The sequence below is a fragment of the Gavia stellata genome, chromosome 4 (assembly GCF_030936135.1).
Source record: "Gavia stellata isolate bGavSte3 chromosome 4, bGavSte3.hap2, whole genome shotgun sequence".
Taxonomy (NCBI): Eukaryota; Metazoa; Chordata; class Aves; order Gaviiformes; family Gaviidae; genus Gavia; species Gavia stellata.
This window is the reverse complement of record NC_082597.1, coordinates 54,907,964-54,927,287: the sequence shown is the minus strand read 5'-3', so window position 1 is coordinate 54,927,287 and position 19,324 is coordinate 54,907,964.

Genomic DNA, 19,324 nt, shown 5'->3' with positions numbered 1-19,324 from the left:
CAGAGTTCAGCTGTGGTAGAGCATCCTTTGGCCCAGGCCTGTTCACAAGTGACAAGTTATCCGGGGAACTACAGGCCTGTCAGCCTGACCTCGGTGCCAGGGAAGATTATGGAGAGGTTCATCTTGAGGGCGCTCAGAGGGCACGCGCAGGACAAACAAGGGATCAGGCCCAGCCAGCACGGGTTCATGAAGGGCAGGTCCTGCTTGACCAACCTGATCTCCTTCTATGACCAGGTGACCCGCCTAGTGGATGAGGGAAAGGCTGTTGACGTTGTCTACCTGGACTTCAGCAAAGCCATCGACACTGTCTCCCACAGGATTCTCCTGGAGAAACTGGCGAATCATGGCTTAGACAGGTGCACTCTTCGCTGGGTAAAAAACTGGTCGGACGGCCGAACCCAGAGAGTTGTGGTGAATGGAGCGAAATCCAGTTGATGGCCGGTCACAAGCAGAGTCCCCCAGGGCTCAGTTTTGGGGCCGGTCTTGTTTAATATCTTTATCGACGATCTGGATGAGGGGATTGAGTGCTCCCTCAGCAAGTTTGCAGGCGACACCAAGTTGGGCCGGTGTGTTGATCTGCTCGAGGGTCGGAAGGCTCTGCAGAGGGATCTGGACAGGCTGGATGGATGGGCCGAGGCCAATTGTATGAGGTTCAACAAGGCCAAGTGCCGGGTCCTGCACTTCGGTCACAACAACCCCATGCAATGCTACAGGCTTGGGGACGAGTGGCTGGAAAGCTGCCCCACAGAAAAGGACCTGGGGGTGCTGGTTGACAGCCGGCTGAATATGAGCCAGCAGTGTGCCCAGGTGGCCAAGAAGGCCAATGGCATCCTGGCCTGTGTCAGAAACAGTGTGGCCAGCAGGAGCAGGGAGGTGATCGTGCCCCTGTACTCGGCACTGGTGAGGCTGTACCTCGAATACAGTGTTCAGTTTTGGGCCCCTCACTACAAGAAGGACATTGAGGTGCTGAAGCATGTCCAGAGAAGGGCAATGAAGCTGGTGAGGAGTCTGGAGCACAAGTCTTATGACAAGCAGTTGCGACAGCTGGAGTTGTTCAGTCTGGAGAAGAGGAGGCTGAGGGGAGACCTCATCACTCTCTACAATTACCTGAAAGGAGGTTGCAGAGAGGTGGGTGTTGGTCTCTTCTCCCAGGTGACTAGCGACAGGACAAGAGGAAATGGCCTCAGGTTGCACCAGGGGAGGTTTAGACTGGATATTAGGAAAAATTTCTTTACTGAGAGAGTGGTGAGACACTGGAATAAGCTGCCCAGGGAGGTGGTGGAGTCACCATCACTGGAGGTGTTCAAGGAACGCGTGGACGTGGCATTGCGGGACATGTTTTAGTGGGCATGGTGGTGTTGGGTTGATGGTTGGACTTGATGATCTTACAGGTCTGTTCCAACCTTAGTGATTCTGTGTTTCTGTGACTGCCCACCTGCCAGAGGGCAGGGTACTCCCCTAATGTCAGGGTGGGATGAGGTGCGGGGAGAGCTCAGCTTCCACTGAGCAGATTGGTAGCTCTCTGGGATATTTCCACCTTGCATCTGGACAGGGAGACAGGGTAGAAGTGAGAGAACTTCCTACCAATAGGTAAAGGTAGGAGAGTATTTCAACTTGATAAGATTTGTCATGTTTTCTGTAGTTTGTCTGTGGATGGAGCATTAGCTCCATAAGCCTTTATGTGTGTGTGTGATGGAGAACCAGCTCTATCCACCACCTAGAGAAGAGGCTGGTCTTTCTGTGTGCCTCCAGCAACTTCTCCCTTTAGGGTGTGTGGTTTTCACAAGGCAGGAAAAGTCTCATCATGGCATCAAAATTCTAAAGCATGCTGCCGGTTTGACGCACTAAGGTTGAATTAACTAAGATCCCCACACCATAATCCATGGTGTCCCTTGACCTAAGCATCACTCATTTCAGAGGCTTTTCTGAATGCCTACAGCCAGCTAATAGGAGGTGTTTAGGTGAAAGCCATGAGAATTTAAGCTGTGGGAATCTGGATTGGCATTTCCATGGGCAATGAGAGGGTGAAGCTTTCCCATGCATGCCATGCCTTTGCTGAAGCTCTTCCCAAACAAGCAGCTTGCAGTGTGTCTGTCTGCTTATTTTGCCATGCACCACACATTTGCACACATCACTACTGTGTGTGAACAGTAGCCCTTAGTGTATCAAGATGATCATCCACAGTGACATTAGATAAGACAAATATTAAGCTTTTGCAAGCCCAGACCAAAGGAGGAATAGACGATAAGGAGTGGAAGATGGGCTGTGGAGTTAGGGGTGGGGGAGGCACAGTCAGGCTCAGCTGGAAGCATCCAGAACAGATTGTTTCTAGAGAGGGGGGTGTCAGGGAAGATAGGCCATGGTCTCTCTGCACTTTCTTCAGATGCCAGAATCTATGCTTGGGAGAGGTCTGTAGCTGAGTTCCCATGCTCTCTGGGATGCTTTCAAGTATAAATTCAACAGGAATTCAACATATGCTATTTGGAAATGCTTTTTTAGATAACTATCTGAAAACATACATTGCATATTAATCCCCCCAAGTCTAAACAGCATGCCTTTCCACCTAAAGGTACTTAAACCCTTTCCTCTCTCTTGTATGTGCTATTTACTCTGTGCAACATTCTTCTGGCTGGTTGCAGGACAAGTGGAAGTGATATGCTCCATGGTGTTTGCTACTTCTCCACTTGTCATGACATGGAGAAGGCGAGGTTGAGCCTGACCTAATGTGTGGGGTTAAAAAAATAGTAACCAACAAGTTTCATACTGCTCTGTAGTGGTGTAACTGATGCGTTTGTGTGTGTATCATGGGGTTATCCATGTGATACAGTAATTTGCAGAGACTTATGATACATCTCAGAGCCATATGATAAACTGCAGTTGTCACGCATGACCCTGCAGGGCTTCAAATGGGAGCATTCATCCACTGGAGAGGAAAAAGCGATGGTTCCCTTATTTATAGCTTCACTCAGTTCTGAGGAAGCAGATATTGGAAGTCACTCCTTTATGGTTTTGGTCATTTCTCTAATGTGTCTTGTCATGTTCCTGTCCCCCCAAGGACTGCTAGACTTCTGGTACTTAGGGAAGCTGACTTTACAAGCTCAGTGGCACAAGAAGGGAGTGGATTGCAGTCAACACTGAGCAGATGTAACTCTTCCTGTGCACACTCTGTTTTTTAGGGTTGGTTTCTTTTTTTGGTGGCAGGGATGATCTCTGGCCCAAATACTTTAGTAAACTGTATGAATAACAAAACCTACAGAAACATCTACATCTGATTTTTCCAAAATCACTAAGGACTGCCAGACTTGACTGCTCTTTTGAAAGTGGCTGATAGGTACAGAGTTGAAAATGCCCTGTGTTTATAGTATTTGTGTAGGAATGGTTTGTCACAAAGCTTTTAACAGGCAAGAACTGCAATAGTTTCCTCCAGGACTTGAGCATTATGCATGGGGTCTATGCCAGAATGCATTCCCCGCATCCCACCTACCACATCTGGGAAGCCTCAAAACTTCCCTTGTTTCTTAATGGGAATAAAAAAATGAATATGGGCATGAGATAAGGAGACCATTCCTACCATAATTTGCATAGTGATTGGAATTCAGTTTTGTCCTACCGTGTGAAAAGGACCATACACTTCATTCTTACATTGGAAACGGAGATGAGGATGGATTATGATTCCTCTGTGCAGTGGGTGGACTGGCATCTCACTCTGTCTTAGAGTACTGACATTCACATTGTGGTCTCTGCAGCAGATTTGGAGATTCTGGCAAACTGGGTAAATGGCAATCTGTTCGTAACTGGGTGAGGGGTTTGGACTAGTTCTCAGGGCGTTAGTTAGCCCAGAAGTGCCTTGCCTTCCCAGGTGCTGTTGGGTTGCCTAAGTGTGATCCTCAGGCTGAGATTCTGAACACCTGGAGGAGGCAGCATGAGCTGGCTGGTGCTAGGAACAGAGACCTGAACCTGGGAAAACATAACTTTCTTCCATGCCCTGGAGCAAAAAAGCTGTGGTGAGACGAGAGCCATCTAAAATGAGGCGGTCTTCCCCTACTTTTATGAGAGTGGGGGAACTGCACTCCCCATGTCATTTTCCCTTACTTTAACCTCTACTTCAATCTCTTCCTTTTTTCTGTTGGAAACAGCCCAGCTGAAGACATTTGCTTGTAATGTGCAAATGATACCTCTGCCCTGGCAGACCCATCTGAGCTGTTACTTTCCCCAAGAACCTCTCCCATTCCACATCAAAGTGGCTGGTGGTATTCTCCACCTGCACATGAAGGCCTCTCTCATCCATTCTGGCAACCAAGGAGGTTTTCTTTATTGCTTTCTCCTGCTCCTGGCTCATTTCTACCTCTGCCTTCTGTGGCTGCTGTATTGTGCAGTACACACTACTGATTGCTTCACTGACAGGTTTTACCATGTTAGTGGAGAAAAAAAAATCCTGCAAGCTCCAAGAAATGGCATGAGTTGACAGTGCCTTATTGTTCTGCTTTCATTCAGTGCTGACAAAGGGAATTAGCTGCATGACAGTCCTGTGTCCTGGACTACAGCTGTGTCATTAGCTGTAGAAACTGACCTTGGCTAAGAAGCCAAGGCAAGGGCAAGTGCCATTTGTGCTGTGGTTGAGGTTTGATAACAGGACATCTTTCTGTTTACCTGCTGCTCCCATGTTTGCACGTGTTAGCTCTACTCAAGGTTTGCTGGACTTTCTTCTTAGAGCAGATGTTGTTGTCCTGAGAAAGTTGTAGGATCTCCCTCTGCAGCCAGAGATAAGGGTTGGAGGGTGCATGAAGGCTAACTGTACACTTGCTTCTCACTCTTTGCAGTATCTTGGTTTTTTTAATCTCAGGATGCATTTGTTTAAGTAACATTGTTGTGTCACAGGCTCTACATGTGTGCAGGAAGGGAGAGTGCTAGCCTAGGAAGCTAAATGTCAGAGATCGCAAGGGGCCTGGCATATGAACAAACCAAGCAGGCAGATCACCTAACTAAACTGAAAGAAAAGCCCAGAGCAGTCTTGCTAGGGAGGGCAGTGGTACCTGTACTGGTCTCCCAGTGAGGGGAAGGGTTGGTGGGAGGGGAAAAGCACCAAGCTCAGTGCATAGTGAGGCGGGAGGAGAAGGAAAACAGGGAAATGCAGCTGAGATGGAAAGACAGGCTGGCCATTGACAGGGGCAGGGCAGGGCAGAGAGGGCTGAACACCATTGGTGATGGAGCCAATAAGGAAAGCGCCTCTGAGCTCCAAGTCCCTGAGCAAAGTGTAGAGGTCTGTCAGGAGGTTGGGAAGTCCTTTCCCTCCTGTTGCTGTTGCATGGCAGAAGGGAGGGGACGATCTCTAGGTTTGCTTTTTCGTTGCCTGACAAAGAAGGAAACAATTCCTGTGACTGCAGAGGCATGGTTCCCTTCTAAAAGAGGAAACATCTACATGTGTCAGACTGTGGGCCAGCTTCTGAGTTTATTTGCAACAGCACAGAATTGGAACAACTCGTATCGACTTCATGGCAGTCTTTCTGATTTTGAATCAGGGATTGAAGCAGTGCCACCATGTCAAGAAACTGGTGGTAGAGAGAGAATCTGTGAGGGGGAAAACCTCTCACTTCAGCACAGAGACTGAGCATTCAACTAAGCTCTCTCTCCTTCCTTGCTACCTGCTCCCCTGCTTCTTGCCAGCTGTCCATTGGTCTTTGAGAGGTAACATAATCATGCTTTGCTGCCCCTTATACACACATGCTCCCTTTCTGTGCCTTATGCATTCACAAACACAAAAATTTTCATGACTCCATTCCTTCTCCTTTTGTAATGTACAGTCACCACTTTCGTGGCTCCCTTGTGTTTGAGGCAGGATATGGGCAGGAAATAATAACACAAGATTCAAACTGGAAAAACGCAAACCTATTATCTGGGGGAAAATAAACCCAAAGTTAGCTATTCAGAGGGCGGGAGCCTTTGGAACTTGCGAGAGAAATAAAGTGGAAGCCACTTAACACGGAGAGCAGACAGAGATCTGGAGAAGAGCTTGCAACGTGTTATGGCACTCAGCAGGGGAGAAGGCAGCCAATGTAATTTACAGCTCTTCAGCTGCTGATGTCCCTCTCGCATCCACAAATCTCAGAGCCATATATCACCCCCAGAGAGGCCCTATCACTGGTAATGACAGCAAAAGCTGAAGGTTCTCATTGCTGAGAGATTTGCCTCAAATCCTACGGCAAGGAATCACTCTAGTGTAGTCCCAGCAGTGCTGTGGGACTGAGGAATTGCCTAGCTGGCCTGTGGTACCTTCATACTAGTTAAAGTCAGAGACATCATGTCGCTGTGCAGCTTCATGCTGGGAGCGTGGGTGAAGATGTGAGCTAGACAAGGGGGAGGAGAAAAGGAGCATTCACCACATTGCCTGGCTCTGAGGATTATTAGATAGTGCAAAGAATTAAAAGCCTGGGCTTTTTGATTTCAAGTATGCTTATAAAGCGTGATGCTTCATGGGTGTGGAACAAAAATCCATAAAACATCTCAATGGCGTAAAATGATGGCTTGAATTCGATAGCTGTGTCTGGGCACCACCATCCCTGTGAGATACATGATCAACCAGACAAACAATGAGAATGAATGAATCGAAGCAAAGGACATGGCAGACTGGTTAAGAGTGCTCCCAGTTAAAGAATAAGGGCTCTTGGAGGTGAACTGAAGAAATGCTTAGGAGGATGTGGTTATGTGAGGGGATTTTTGAACCATGGACTGAAGCTTAAGGGTAACCCCAAAGCTGTAGGTACTGCCTTGCTGAGAACAAATGTTATGTCTCCTGTGATATGCAAGCACGTGGGTCTACTTTATAATACTGGTCCAAATTGGACTAGAGGGTGAAACTGAGCAAAATAAGGCATGGGCTGAATAACCTGCAACAATAGCTTTGTGGTGGCCAGGTTCGGTATGAATGATGAGTTTACCGGGTCAAGGTGAAACACAGAGGAGCAAGGGGCACCATCATCTTCATCACTTCCAGATGAACAGGGCAAAAGACTTCTGAATGCAGGGTCTGATCCTCTTCACAGTGCTGCTGTCTATGTGTCGGGATGAGCAATGTGCTGGCAGGGTGATAGGCCACTCTGACATCCCATTTCTATTATTGTGGCTAAAGGGGCAGCGAACCACATGTTAAGAACTCCTATGTGGTACTTGAGTTACATCTCTTATAGCTGGTTGTACTCCTTAAGCTGGTGATGTTTTCTACAGGTGGTGGGGACAAGAGGCCCTTCTGCCTCATGGACGACTTGCAGAGCAGCTATTCCCACCAGCCATCACCAGCAGTTCCATCTGGCTGGCTGTGGAGTCCTTTTCTCTGTAAGAAAAGTGGTCAGGGTGGAGGGGAAGGGAGGTACTGAGCTCCTTTGAACCCTCCAAGTTTCATGGCAAGAATGGGCTCTGTGTGACTCAGAAGCAGTGATGCAGGCGGGCAGACCAGCTCTGATCAGGTAATGAACACTTGTGGGCTGCAATGCGGCTTATGGAGGTTCCTTGTGCTGCCTCCCACCTGCTTGTTCCAGTCCAGTGCTGTCACCTTCATGGCTCAATGTAGAGGTAATATCCATGCCATGGGCCAAAGAGTGGGCATGATGGAGCTCTGAAAGTTAACGGAGACCTCTGCATGTCACAGCTACCAAAATAATTGATTGCAGAGTGAAAGCAGGGTGGAAACAGCAATGAAAAATGGAAGCTGCAAAGTCTTTGGTAGCTGACGTGCATCTCCATTCTCTCAGAGGGGTTTTACTGCTGTGTCTGCTGTCCCCTTTTGGGGGAGCAGGATATGTGGGTGCATTGGAGACATGAATTCCCAGCCTTTCTCTTTGCTGGAAACTGATCCCACCCAATACTCATACAAGCAGCAACTGCTGGTAGACCCACTCTCTGTGCTGGCTGGCAGCTGATGCTGCTCACCAGCGTGGGTCCCTGGGTATGCACTGTGTCCCTCCCAAAATGCCTGGAGAGAGTTGCCGAGCTGAGAGGCACTGAGTCACAGGAGATCTGCAGGGGTTTCTCCTCCCAGGAGAGCAGTCTCTGAAGGCAGGCTGCTGCTCAGCCAGTGCCTTGCTGGGTACCATGTGCTATTTGTAAAGCTGAGTTCTTAGTACACGAAAAGCCAGTTTGTCACTGTAATTTAAAAATCCTTTTGCCATCTAGGGAAATGTCAGCAGGCAGAAACAACTAATGGGAGGGTTTGACCCAGACACAAAGAAGCTGTTGTTTTATGCCTGTCCTGGCTGTCAGTGGTGTTGGGTTGCTCAATGCTGCTCAGGAAAGCAGCTCTGGAATTTCTCTGCCTTCCATGAAAGCTGAAGACACTTGAAGTGAAATGCCTCTGCCTGAATAAACACCTGCCAGACTGTCATGGGAAGAGCTGGGATGCTGAAACGCAACAGGGTGAGGACTGGCACTGGGCCCACACTGGGAATCGAGGAGAATCCTCTGGCAAAGCTGACATTTTGTTTTTGATCAGTTGGCTTCCACCTGCAGGTGTAATCGATACCCAGGTGGTAGAGTGACTAAACTTGCCTGCTGTTGCTGCTGCTGGGTTTCAGCTGCACCAAGCAGTGGAGAGGAATAGAGGGGAGGGGAGGGGTGTGAGAGAAATTCCTGTCTCAAGAACCACAGAAGCATTTTCATGCCTGGGATAGTTTCCTATTTGCTTTCCCCCAAGGTGGCCCCTCTCACCTTGGAGACAGTGTGGCACCTGAAACCATGGGCCACATGACCATGAGGTTATTTACAGCTGCAAAGTCAGGAGCAGAAGACGTATTTTGCAGATCAGAATCCCAGTTGGGGGAGTCTGAGGGGCTGGATCTGGAGGCACTGGGGTGTATCAGAGGAGGATATTGGGGTGACACCCTGGCTCAGAGAGCCTGTGGTTTGGCAGAGGAGAGTGGAGGGTGTGCTGTGCCCACACTTGGCCCACTGATCTGTTTTCTGATCTATACCACTCTTGATGGATGGCTCAAGGAGGATCCTTCTGTGTGCAGGCTTGTTCACAGCTGGTGAAAACTTGCCCAAGGCATCCTTGCCTGCCGTCACCAGCCCCATAGAGAAAGGGAAGGGACGTATCAGGAGTGATCCAAGTCAAGGGAGGGGAGGAGTTGCAATGGAATGCTGCAGATGTGTACCCTATCCTCCACTCATGTGAAGACCCCCAACATTTCCCATGCAGTAAGTCTGTTTTTCCTATGCAGCCCTCACATCCCCTGGAACTCAGTAACACAGAAACCAGCAAGCAACTGTGTCCAGTTTCTTCCATCCCTGGATTTGCTAGATTTAAGGTCCAGGCCATTAAAGCAATTAGGTCTAGTTATCGTAGAGTGTCCTCACATACCTGCTGTCTGAGCACACTGCATCTGTAAAAGGCTGGTGCCAGGCAGTCCTATGCGCTGGATTATTCTCAAAGGTGAGCCCTGGCTGTGGAGAGCTCTCCCAATTGGGATCACAAGTAAGAAAACAAGCATCAACCTCAGCACTTCAAATGGTCAGTCTCGACAAAGAGCTCATCGAAGGACCTCACAGGGCTCTGTGCTAACACTAGCACTATTCAACACACTTGTCCTGATCTGGAGAGGAGCATGAACAGCAAGTTAACAATTTACTTGTGGCCCACAGTTATTCCAGAGAGGCAATATAAAGCTGACTGCAAAGGGTTGCAGAAAATCTGTGAGTGGCTGGGCACTCCCTGGAAGATGAAATTCAGTGGCAGCAAATGCAAGGGAATTCCACGAGGAAGAAAACAGCCTGGCTGTACAGATACACCGAACGGCTCTAAGTCAGATGCTGCCAGCAGAGAGATCTTGGATTCATTGCAGACAGCCTGCTGAAAATACTCTTTCAAGGCTCTGTAGAGGTCAAAAAGCCAAACAGAAATGTTAGGAATGAGTACAGAAGAAACAAAGAACATAATTGTGCCTCTGTGTACTTCATGGTCTGCTGAAAGTTTGAAAGTTGTGAGTGCTTCTGACTATTACTTTGAAGAGCATAGAGAAACACTAGCAAGAATAGAGAGGACACCAACAATGATCAGAAGTAGGAGATAGTTTCTGGGCAAGCACAGATTGCTAATCTTGGAAAAGAGATGCCTGAAAGGGAATCACAAATGGTACGGAGAATGTCAACAGAGAGCTAACATTCATGCAGTCCCATATCACAAAAACTAATGGCATCTGATAAAATGGTGAGGCAACAGGTTTAAAACAAACAAGCTATGGACTTTTCCATGTAAGCATCAAGGAATAATGGAACTCATTGCCACAGACTATTGGTGGAAGATAATGCATAATGGGTTGGGCACATCTATGCAGCACATTTCCTTTGGTGACTGTTGAATGCAGCAGCACAGATGCTACCTTTGCATCAGAAGTGTCCTAAACAGCAGGCTGATGTAAGGTGAGCAGGTGTACCTGGATGTAGTTTATGTTTCCTCTGTTTCTTAAACTCCTTTCCTTAATAACTGGTGATTGCTAGAGAAGAGATACTGGTTCTTCAGTCTGGGCCAGTACAGGTCATCTTACATTTTTAGTAAAACTCTTTTTTTTTTTTTTTTTGCTACAGTAATTTCCCAAATTATTATCTGACAGCTGGTGAGATATTAAAGGAGAAGTGGAAAGTGAACCAATGAGCTGGAGAAGACCACAAACTTCTATACGGAGACCTGACATCTGTTATGGACATTCCTAATGTTCTTTGCACTGGTGTGCTAGGCCATGCCATAAACCAGAAATAGGGACTTTTGAGTGAAAGTAAGCAAAGATTGTGGTCATGTTTTTAAAATGAGAAAAGCATTGTTTTCCCTATTAGCTTTGCCAGGGCAGTAGATGTCCTTAGACATTTAGGAGTTAGAAGAGATACATAGCCTTCCCTTGCTGGATGAGCAGTAAATACGCTCTGGCTGTCTGATCCAAACAGTTACACCTGTCCAAGCAGAAAATGCCAAGTTCCATATCAGCAATGAAATTTGGATTCTGTGTATTCGCAACTGTGAGTAGAACATTTGCAGAAGTAACTGAGAGTAAAATTTGTCCCCAGGGACGCTGGTCTTTCCAGCTTGCACAGATTCATTGCTTGGGGCCAAATTTCAACTAAGGAGAATAATTTTGCATGAATAAGCTGGAAGGAGGTATAAACTGTCCACAGACAATCTTTGCAGAGGAAAAGATAACTAGCTACAAGTCCAGGACTGTGGAGTGCTGTTAAGAGAAACATGCTGGTCGTGGCTTAGCACAGTTTCAACCAGCAAGCGGCCCTGGCTGCAGCCTCTCTGGGGGTTTTTCACAGTGTCAGATCCTTTCACAGCTCTGGGAGGGGGAGAATATACTTTCTGCAAACAAAACTACATTTTGGTTTATTTGGCCCTTTCCGTTACAGATGCCTTGATTGCTGGTGTCTGCCATGGCATTTAACGACCAACCTCTACTCAGAGACTACAGCTTTTAAGATGGTACATGTCCTGAAACATTTCAGCTGTGGTTCTGCTTTTTTTTCCTGTTCTATTCCGCCCAGTTTCTGACTCCACCTTCTCTGCCTGCCCACCCTCCTTGGTAGACAATGTTTTTCCATTTAATTTTATGAGGCAAACGCAAGGCATATGCAAGGCATTCTCATCCCCTCCCCCAGGCCTGGAGAAGAAAAGCCCACATCTGGAGGCCATTCACAGCTGGAAGATCTCTTCTGACATTCCTTGCTTTGAAATCCAACCCATGTAACCTTCTGTCTAAATACTCTGTGCAGGCATGGCAGAAAGGGGCTTTGTGAGGGGAGTCCGTGAAGAAGCCTGTGACCCCTGCATCCTTTTGCAAGTGCCAGACTTCAAGACTAAAAACTTTCTTCCCCACAAGACAATTGTTATTTGGGTTTAGGGCTTGCTAGTTTTGAGGTCTCCAAATACCCACTTTGAAAGCAATTCAAAAAGGGCCCTTTATTCTTCTGAGGTGTTAAACATACCCAGCAACAGTTAAATGAAGCTGTCTGAAGCATTATGTAGGTTCCAACATCCACAGCTGATTTTGTCTGAACGGTCCAGCCGGTGGTCTGTGGGCTGCATCTTGTCTGTAGAGCAGCTCACCCAGGCTCCTAGTTACTTTTCCACCACCGAAGAGTAAAACTTTAGGTTTCTTGCATCCTCCCTGCCCACTTAGAGTAAATTGCTGTAATCTGACCCCTGCTTGCCAGGTGGATAATTTGTAAGTCCATTTTAAATACCTCGGAACAGAGACTTACTTGTTATTTCTGTGTTTGCTTAGCCTGTATATGCTTTCATCTATGACTGCATTACTGAGTGCTTTACAATGCTAGCAACCACACTCACCGTCATCGTAAATGCCCCTGTCGTGACTAATAGGACAAAGATCATTGAGCTGCAGGTCTGGTATTTAAGGCCTGGCACAGAGGAAGCAGGTGTGTTTTTTCCCTTAAAAAAAGAAGTGAGGGGGGTGTCCTGTTTGTTTTCTAATGGGATTCTGTCGGCTTTTATGTTCTGATAATGGCCAGTGGCTCCCTGCACCCTGTAACTTGTCTCTTTCCTGGGGGAGCTCACTGGTCTGGCTGCACAATAGCCTTGGGTGTTTCACACTGTATTGGGTCTCTGAGACCTGAGTGGGTCCCACTACCTTAACTTCTGGTGTCACACAAGGTATTGTTGCACTCATATTGCATGCCTGCTTGCCTAGAAACATCTGCCTCGATGTTCCTTCTTGTATTGCAAATCTGAGCAGACTAGAGAGGCTATATTCTACGTTAGTCCATTCATGGTCGCTGGCTGAATATTTACTCTTAAAGTAAGTGAGCCTTATTCTGAGAAGAATAGATGTATATGTATGTACATGCACTCAAGAGGTGGAGGAATACATTATAAAAGAGCTGTATCAATTATCTAGTTCTCAACCCCTGAGAGATTAAAGGCATCCATCCAACTTTTTAAAGGTTAACTGTTGCAGGATATGATTTATGCTGTCCTGTTCCACTTCATACTACTACAGGCACTGTTCAGCTTGTGCGTCTTAGCTGAGAGGATAGCAATAAACTGCTGAACAAGAGTGACTTAAACCATGACACATTTTATAGGGACTTGTCTGACTTAATTTGGCTTTCTAGGCTGCCCCATATAATGTAATGTAATAGAATGGTCTACACGTATCTGGGCCATATTCAGCTTACATGCTACCTTAGTTTGACTCATACATTGTGACTGTTTCCCTGAGAAGACTGTTGAGGGAACAAGGGGTTAATAGCTCTGGGGAATAAGTGACTTTTTTTTTCTTTTATCAAGCTAGAATTGTTCTTTGTGGGATACAATCACCAGAACATCTCAAATAGACATGTATTTTGGGGAATATCTAATGAGCCACCACTGTCCGTAGAGGTAAATGTGATGCTGAAATGCAATAGTGATCACAGAGGTCTGGGTCCCTGTTTCAGAGTGCAAGGGTTGGCCTGGAAGGAAGCCATTTTCTTTTCATGTGCTCTTCAGTTTGGATACTTTGGGGAATATTTCTAGACGTGTGATGCTGACCTTCCCACCTCGGTTATTCTGTTGCTGGTGACCACATGGCTGTCATCAGGAGCAGTGTGGAGGCAACCAGTCCTGTTCCACCAGGATTGTAGCCTCTTTGCCTGCTGTGGGCAGCTGGAGATGGTCACAGCTCCCACAGACTGCTCTGGAACTGTGGTTTCTTATCACTTCTGAAAATCTAGCTCTTGCTCCTAGCCTTGCAAGTGGTGTGATTCCTTTTGACAGGGGGGTGAACCAGGGCAGGGCAGGGCTGGCACAGGCAGTTCTGAAAAGCTGGGCTTGCACACACAGTGATGAAACTTTTTCTTGGAACGATGGAGGCAAGTGGAATACGCTGCTTAAGGGAGAAGATCAAAAAGAAAGTAGCTGGAGTAATGAAGAGTTTGAGTGACAGGAAGTTTTCAGTTGAATATCAGGAAATCTTTGCTAGCAGCTGACTTTTGTTGGTGTGTGGAATAGCTTCCCAAGGGAAACCCAGTAGTGGAAGCCTAGCCTATCAGCGCTAGTCCCCAAAACTGGACTGGACACAGGAGAACACACTGCAGGCCAGGAAATGATCTTGCTTTGTCTGTGACGAAGACTATGGGTGTGACCTTGCACCATAAAAAAGCAATGCGAGCATTGCCAGTGACCTCAGGGGACACAGGCTCCTTCTAAACAGTAATCCAGTGCTGATTTTCCATCTCTCTTCTACATTCAAAGGTGTTTCTTGTCAGTGCAGTGGTGGTGGCAGGGTCACCAGGATATCCAAAACCATGCCTTTCCATTCAATTCTGCTGCTTGTTCCCTTCAGGCAGCTGTTAAGGAATGGTACAAGAGTCTCTGAGATGCACAGAGCATTAGGAGGAGAGAGCCAGATCTACTTCTCACCACCAGGGATGGGAGGGAGCACATCCATACTGTGCATGAGGCCTGCAAAGCTGTATTTATTTGATTAATTGAAGCTTGCCCTGGCCTCTGATCTGGCAGAGGCAGGGAAAGGGGAAGGAATAGATGCCTTTCTACCAGGCTTGGTCTTAGTTCACTTAACGCCCTCTGCCCCCATGGGACTCCCCTGCCCAGTAGCCCTTACAACAGAGGCAGGTGCCACTTTTTTGCTCTCTCGTTCTGATGACTGCTCCCAGTGGACATCTCTGTCTCTTGCCAGATGTATCCCAGAGGAGCCATGCTCCTAGCACTCTTTACAGTCCTTCCCGGTGTTCCCCAGTTATGCTAAGGTGTGTTAGTGTTGGGGTGCACAGGGCAGCGTGAGAAGGGTGGAGGAAAATAACTGTGGTTTTAAAAGTAAATAATTTAAGCAACAATAACCTCTCCACCCAGGTAATCACGGTGAACAAACATTCTGCATGTCAAAGGTGGTTCTGGCGATAAGGGTTAGCACAATAAGTCTCCTGCTTTCTTAGCTTTATCTAATGCTCAGCACTTAATGCCACCTCGCTCTCTGCTGAAGGCAAAGTCTTGTCCCTCTAAGCAGCAGTGCCCCAGTAGAGGTTACCAGTAATTTTTCAAGGGGAAGTCTTTGTGTTGACAATAAGCTCTTAGTGTGGCAGGTATGGTGCTTTCCAAGGGGGCTGGATTTAACCCCTAAAACTTTCCCCTTGAATCAGAGAGTGCAGTGTTTGTCTGGGGCAGGAGAGAAAAGGGACAGATACAGAGGAAAAACTCATTCTGATGGCTGGGAAATTCAGCTTCATAGTTGCAAACTGCACTTGTGCTTGCAAAGCAAGCTGAGGCTTTTATTTTCCCTTTTTTCTTTCTTAATTACCCATGCAAATACTGCTTGCTGGAGAAAATCTCTGTTTCCTCAGCTACCCAGCCAAGGGGAGCTCTACAAAAGAAGTCTTGGAGATGGCTGCTGAAGATTTGGCCTTATGACCTTCCTGCTGTATATTGACAGGACATTACCGTGTTGTGATGGTTGCCTACAAGGGGGTGACAATTGTGTTGAGGCACAATGACAGCTGTGTCATACCAGAGGGCTGGTGAGGCTGAAACTCTATAGTATTTGTTTTGCAACAGTGCAGTGCTTGCATCAGTGTATCCCTGAGTGGGGGCATAGTGACAGAGTGACACCGTCTACACGCTCACCTAACTTCTAGCACCAAGTGCCCTGCAGCGGCTTCCTCGTTTGGTGTTAGCAACGTCCCTGCGAACAGAAATGACCAAGCCTTGCTGTAGTCATAGAGACAAGAGGTAGAGTGGCTGAGTGGCAGTTCTGTAGACCTGTACAGCTGTGTTTGGAACTGTATTCAAGAGCAATGCCTTACATACAAACCCATCCTTTCATTTATAGTACAGTTATTTTTGTGTTACGACGTAATTTTCAAGCCTGTGGCATGTGAGAGTCCGTGGGCTGTGATAGACAAACCTTCTTGTGGATGCCAGTGTTAGAGGCAAAGATAACCAATACCACCTCTGTTGCATGGCTTGAAAGCTTATCAATGGTTAGACTTAAGAAAGTACCTGCCAGGGAGGGATCATGTTATCAGCAAGTGCTTCTAGTGGGGTTCCTACAGAGGTAAATTTTTAGCCTGGTGGTACTGAACTCATTTATCAGGAAAATTTAATTGCTAGCATATTAGCATGTCACACAAATAATAGTGGGAAGGGCAACAACAGGAAGGTCAGCTCAAATTGCACAGAGATGGATCTGTTGAGTGCATTTGAACAACGAAATGCCACAGCTACCTTCTTGTAGCAAAGTGTGTATGTGGGATGTGCCAGGGAGATTGGAGACAGTATCCTGGAACACAGTGCCTCTATAGAGGGTATGGGCATCACAGTAAATAATCTTTAGGCTAAAAAGCTCAACAGTTTAGGAAAGATATCACTCCTAAATGTATGAGGGGAATAGCAAGTGGGACATTTTCATTTTTTCAGTCCCACTAACCTCTGTTCCCAAGCTGAGCAGCACAAATGTAACTTGGCACCCTTTAAACTCTTGGTCCCCTGAAAGCTCATGTCAGGGACCAGATTAGTGTATTGTCCAGCTGGCCCACACCTGTAGGATTCCTGACTCTGGAAATGAGGTATACAGGTGAGGACAGGAGGACTTGTGCCTTGTGCTATGCTCATAAGTGGAAGGGAAGCTGGGAAGGACCTGGAGTACAGGTATGGCTGGTGAGATCATACTGGAGTACTGTCTTCTGGTTTCCTGTTTATATTTCTCAAAGGATGCTGAAAACTGGAAAGGACTCAAAATGTAGTTTATATAAGAGAAAGTTAAGAATTTACTTAATCACAGTCTACAAATACTTCACTTGGGAGAGAGATTTCTAATAGTAAACAACGCTGGCAGAAAAGGTCTCATTGAAATCTTAGGTTACACCTACACTAGTAAATAAAGCGATCCAGGGCCAGTTCTCTGAACCTGAGGGCAAGTGGCACAGCATCCTTCTGAATAAAATTTCTTCTACCCCAAAGAAGGTAGTCTTGTCCAAATAACCTGTTGGGAATGATGGCCTGACATGTGATGTCAGACTCAGCCCTGCTGTTGTTAGGAGAGTACTAGCTGCCACAAGCCAAAACTTGCCATGAAGCAGGCTAACTGTTTAACAATGCAGAAAATTGCATGTCAGGGCTTGAGTGCGTGGCCTGAACTGCTTAGCTTATTAATACAGAAGTCACCTCAGTGGTTGGCAGCTGAAGGCCGTCTGGAAACAGGGTGTGCACTCTGAACTGTGAGGCTGGTTAGCCAGTGGGACAGTTTAGGGATGGTAAGTTCCTTGTCATCTGAAGTCTTTCAGTCCCACTTGGATGTCATCCTAAAAAGACAGAGATGTAAGAGAAACTGTGGCCTTAGTGTGGGCGGGAGAGAGCCCAAAGGTGAATGCCGTGCACGGGGTCAGAGCAGGTTTCTGCAGTGTTCAGCAGATGCACCTGTATCCCTGAAGGGTGTGATAACTACAGGGAAAGCCTCTGTGAGAACCTCCTAATGATCGGGAAGAGAGTCATTCTCCATCATCACTGCTAGGAGCCCTAAGCTCTGTGGAAAGCACGTGATTAAATCTCTCTGCCTCCAGACTAGGAGATGGAAGCGGCACTCCCTGCACTCCCTGCTGCACTCTTCTGTGGGAAGTCTCAGCGCCCACACATAATCTAGTAGCCGAGAGGGGTTGTGGGGGCTCAGAAAAAGAGAGAGAAGCTTTTTGGGGGTGGACATAGGCATTCCAAGTCACGGCCATTTTCCAAGCAGTGATGGAATAAGCTGGCTGAGATCCTGCAGGCGTCAAGTCTCTTTCCCTGGATGTACCTTTTGGTTATGTGCTAGTGAGCACTGAGTCAGGGCTGCAGTGAAAGCCTGGGTGTGAGGAGGTGGAGAAGGAATAGTACAGGAATCTTCCTATTAGGAAATACAGTAAAGAAAGCCAGACTGGAGGTATGGCTCCTCTGACATCCCTGCCTCCACTCACCAGGATACATCCCCAAGACAGCAATTGGTGCTGTCTGGGACACCTTGTGCCTTACCAGATTTGATCTGCGACCCCCAGGTTTTTTCTTTAGCAACAACAAAAAGACTTCAGTAGCTCTTCTGTCCTAGAGGATCTCAAAGCCTCTTGAGGACCACATCTGAGCTTTTAAAAGAACAGTTTCTAGATCTTCAGTGCAGAGGTTAAGCCAGCTGTAAAAATGGCTATGAAGGATTGTTGGGAAGTTCATTTAATAATTATTAAATGCATTTTAATCTATGAAGAAAGCAGAACAGCAAATCTGCTCCAGCAAAGCTGTGAAGCACACATTTAAGTTCTGTAACAGACTGTGGGTGGAAAGAAACACCAGTAAATTCCAGAATGGTTTTGTTGAGAATCTTAGCAATATTGCACTTCAAACATCACCGTCATCCCAAAACAGGAACATGATGATTGCAGAGGGAGGTGTTATCCTGGACTGCTCTGTTAGCCCAAACCAGGAGGTGTTCCAAGGCTGGAATAGTAAAACATGTGGAACAGCAGGACAGATGGACTTTCCTAGGGCTGACTGAGGGTTGGTCAATACCGTTTGGACTTCTGGTGGCCATTAGCAGAGCCCTAGGGCATCCTTAGGATTGCAACACAGACAGACTTACCAGGAGTGGTAAAGGGCTGTAGCACAGGTCAGTGACCTGCTTTGAGTCTCATGAAAGGGGAGCGGCTGACCTGTGACTCCTTCTAGTCATGGACTGAAATGCTAGGGATTCTGAAAGTCAGGATTGTGGTGCATTGTTAAAGCTGCAAGTGAGGCTTCAGGACTGATGGGAGTAATTAAGGATGTTTGTTGTGTCTAGCACTGGATTAATGAAGGAGTGAAAGACCAGCTCTGCAATCTCTGTTTTAATCCAACCCTCTGGAAACTGATTTCAAACCAAAGCAAAATGGAAAACTCTTGCTTTAAAAGGAAGGAGAGTGGGAGAGAAGCCCCTAATCAAATGTTCTGCTAACTCAAAAATCCTTTGGTGAAAATTACCAGGGGAGAGTCATGCAGAGAGCTAGACCTGAGCCTTCCCACCAACTGACCAGAAGTGACCACAGCATGCTTGAGTAAGATCACGGCTCTCTCAAAGCCACCTTCTTTACCATTGACCTAACCCCTAATCCTTACTTAGGGTGTCCTCAGCATAGCTCACCTGCACATGCATCAGCCCAGTGGGAGCAGGTGCTCCAAGCTGTGTTTCCTCCTGTTCTCTCCAGCCAGTCTTTCCAGTTTCACAGCCTCTGTGAGGCTGCAGGCTTCTTTTTTTTTGTGTCATCCAGGAAACACACCCACCTATCTCTCTCCAGCCCCATCTTCTGCCTCACTCAGAGATTCTGTAACTCATGT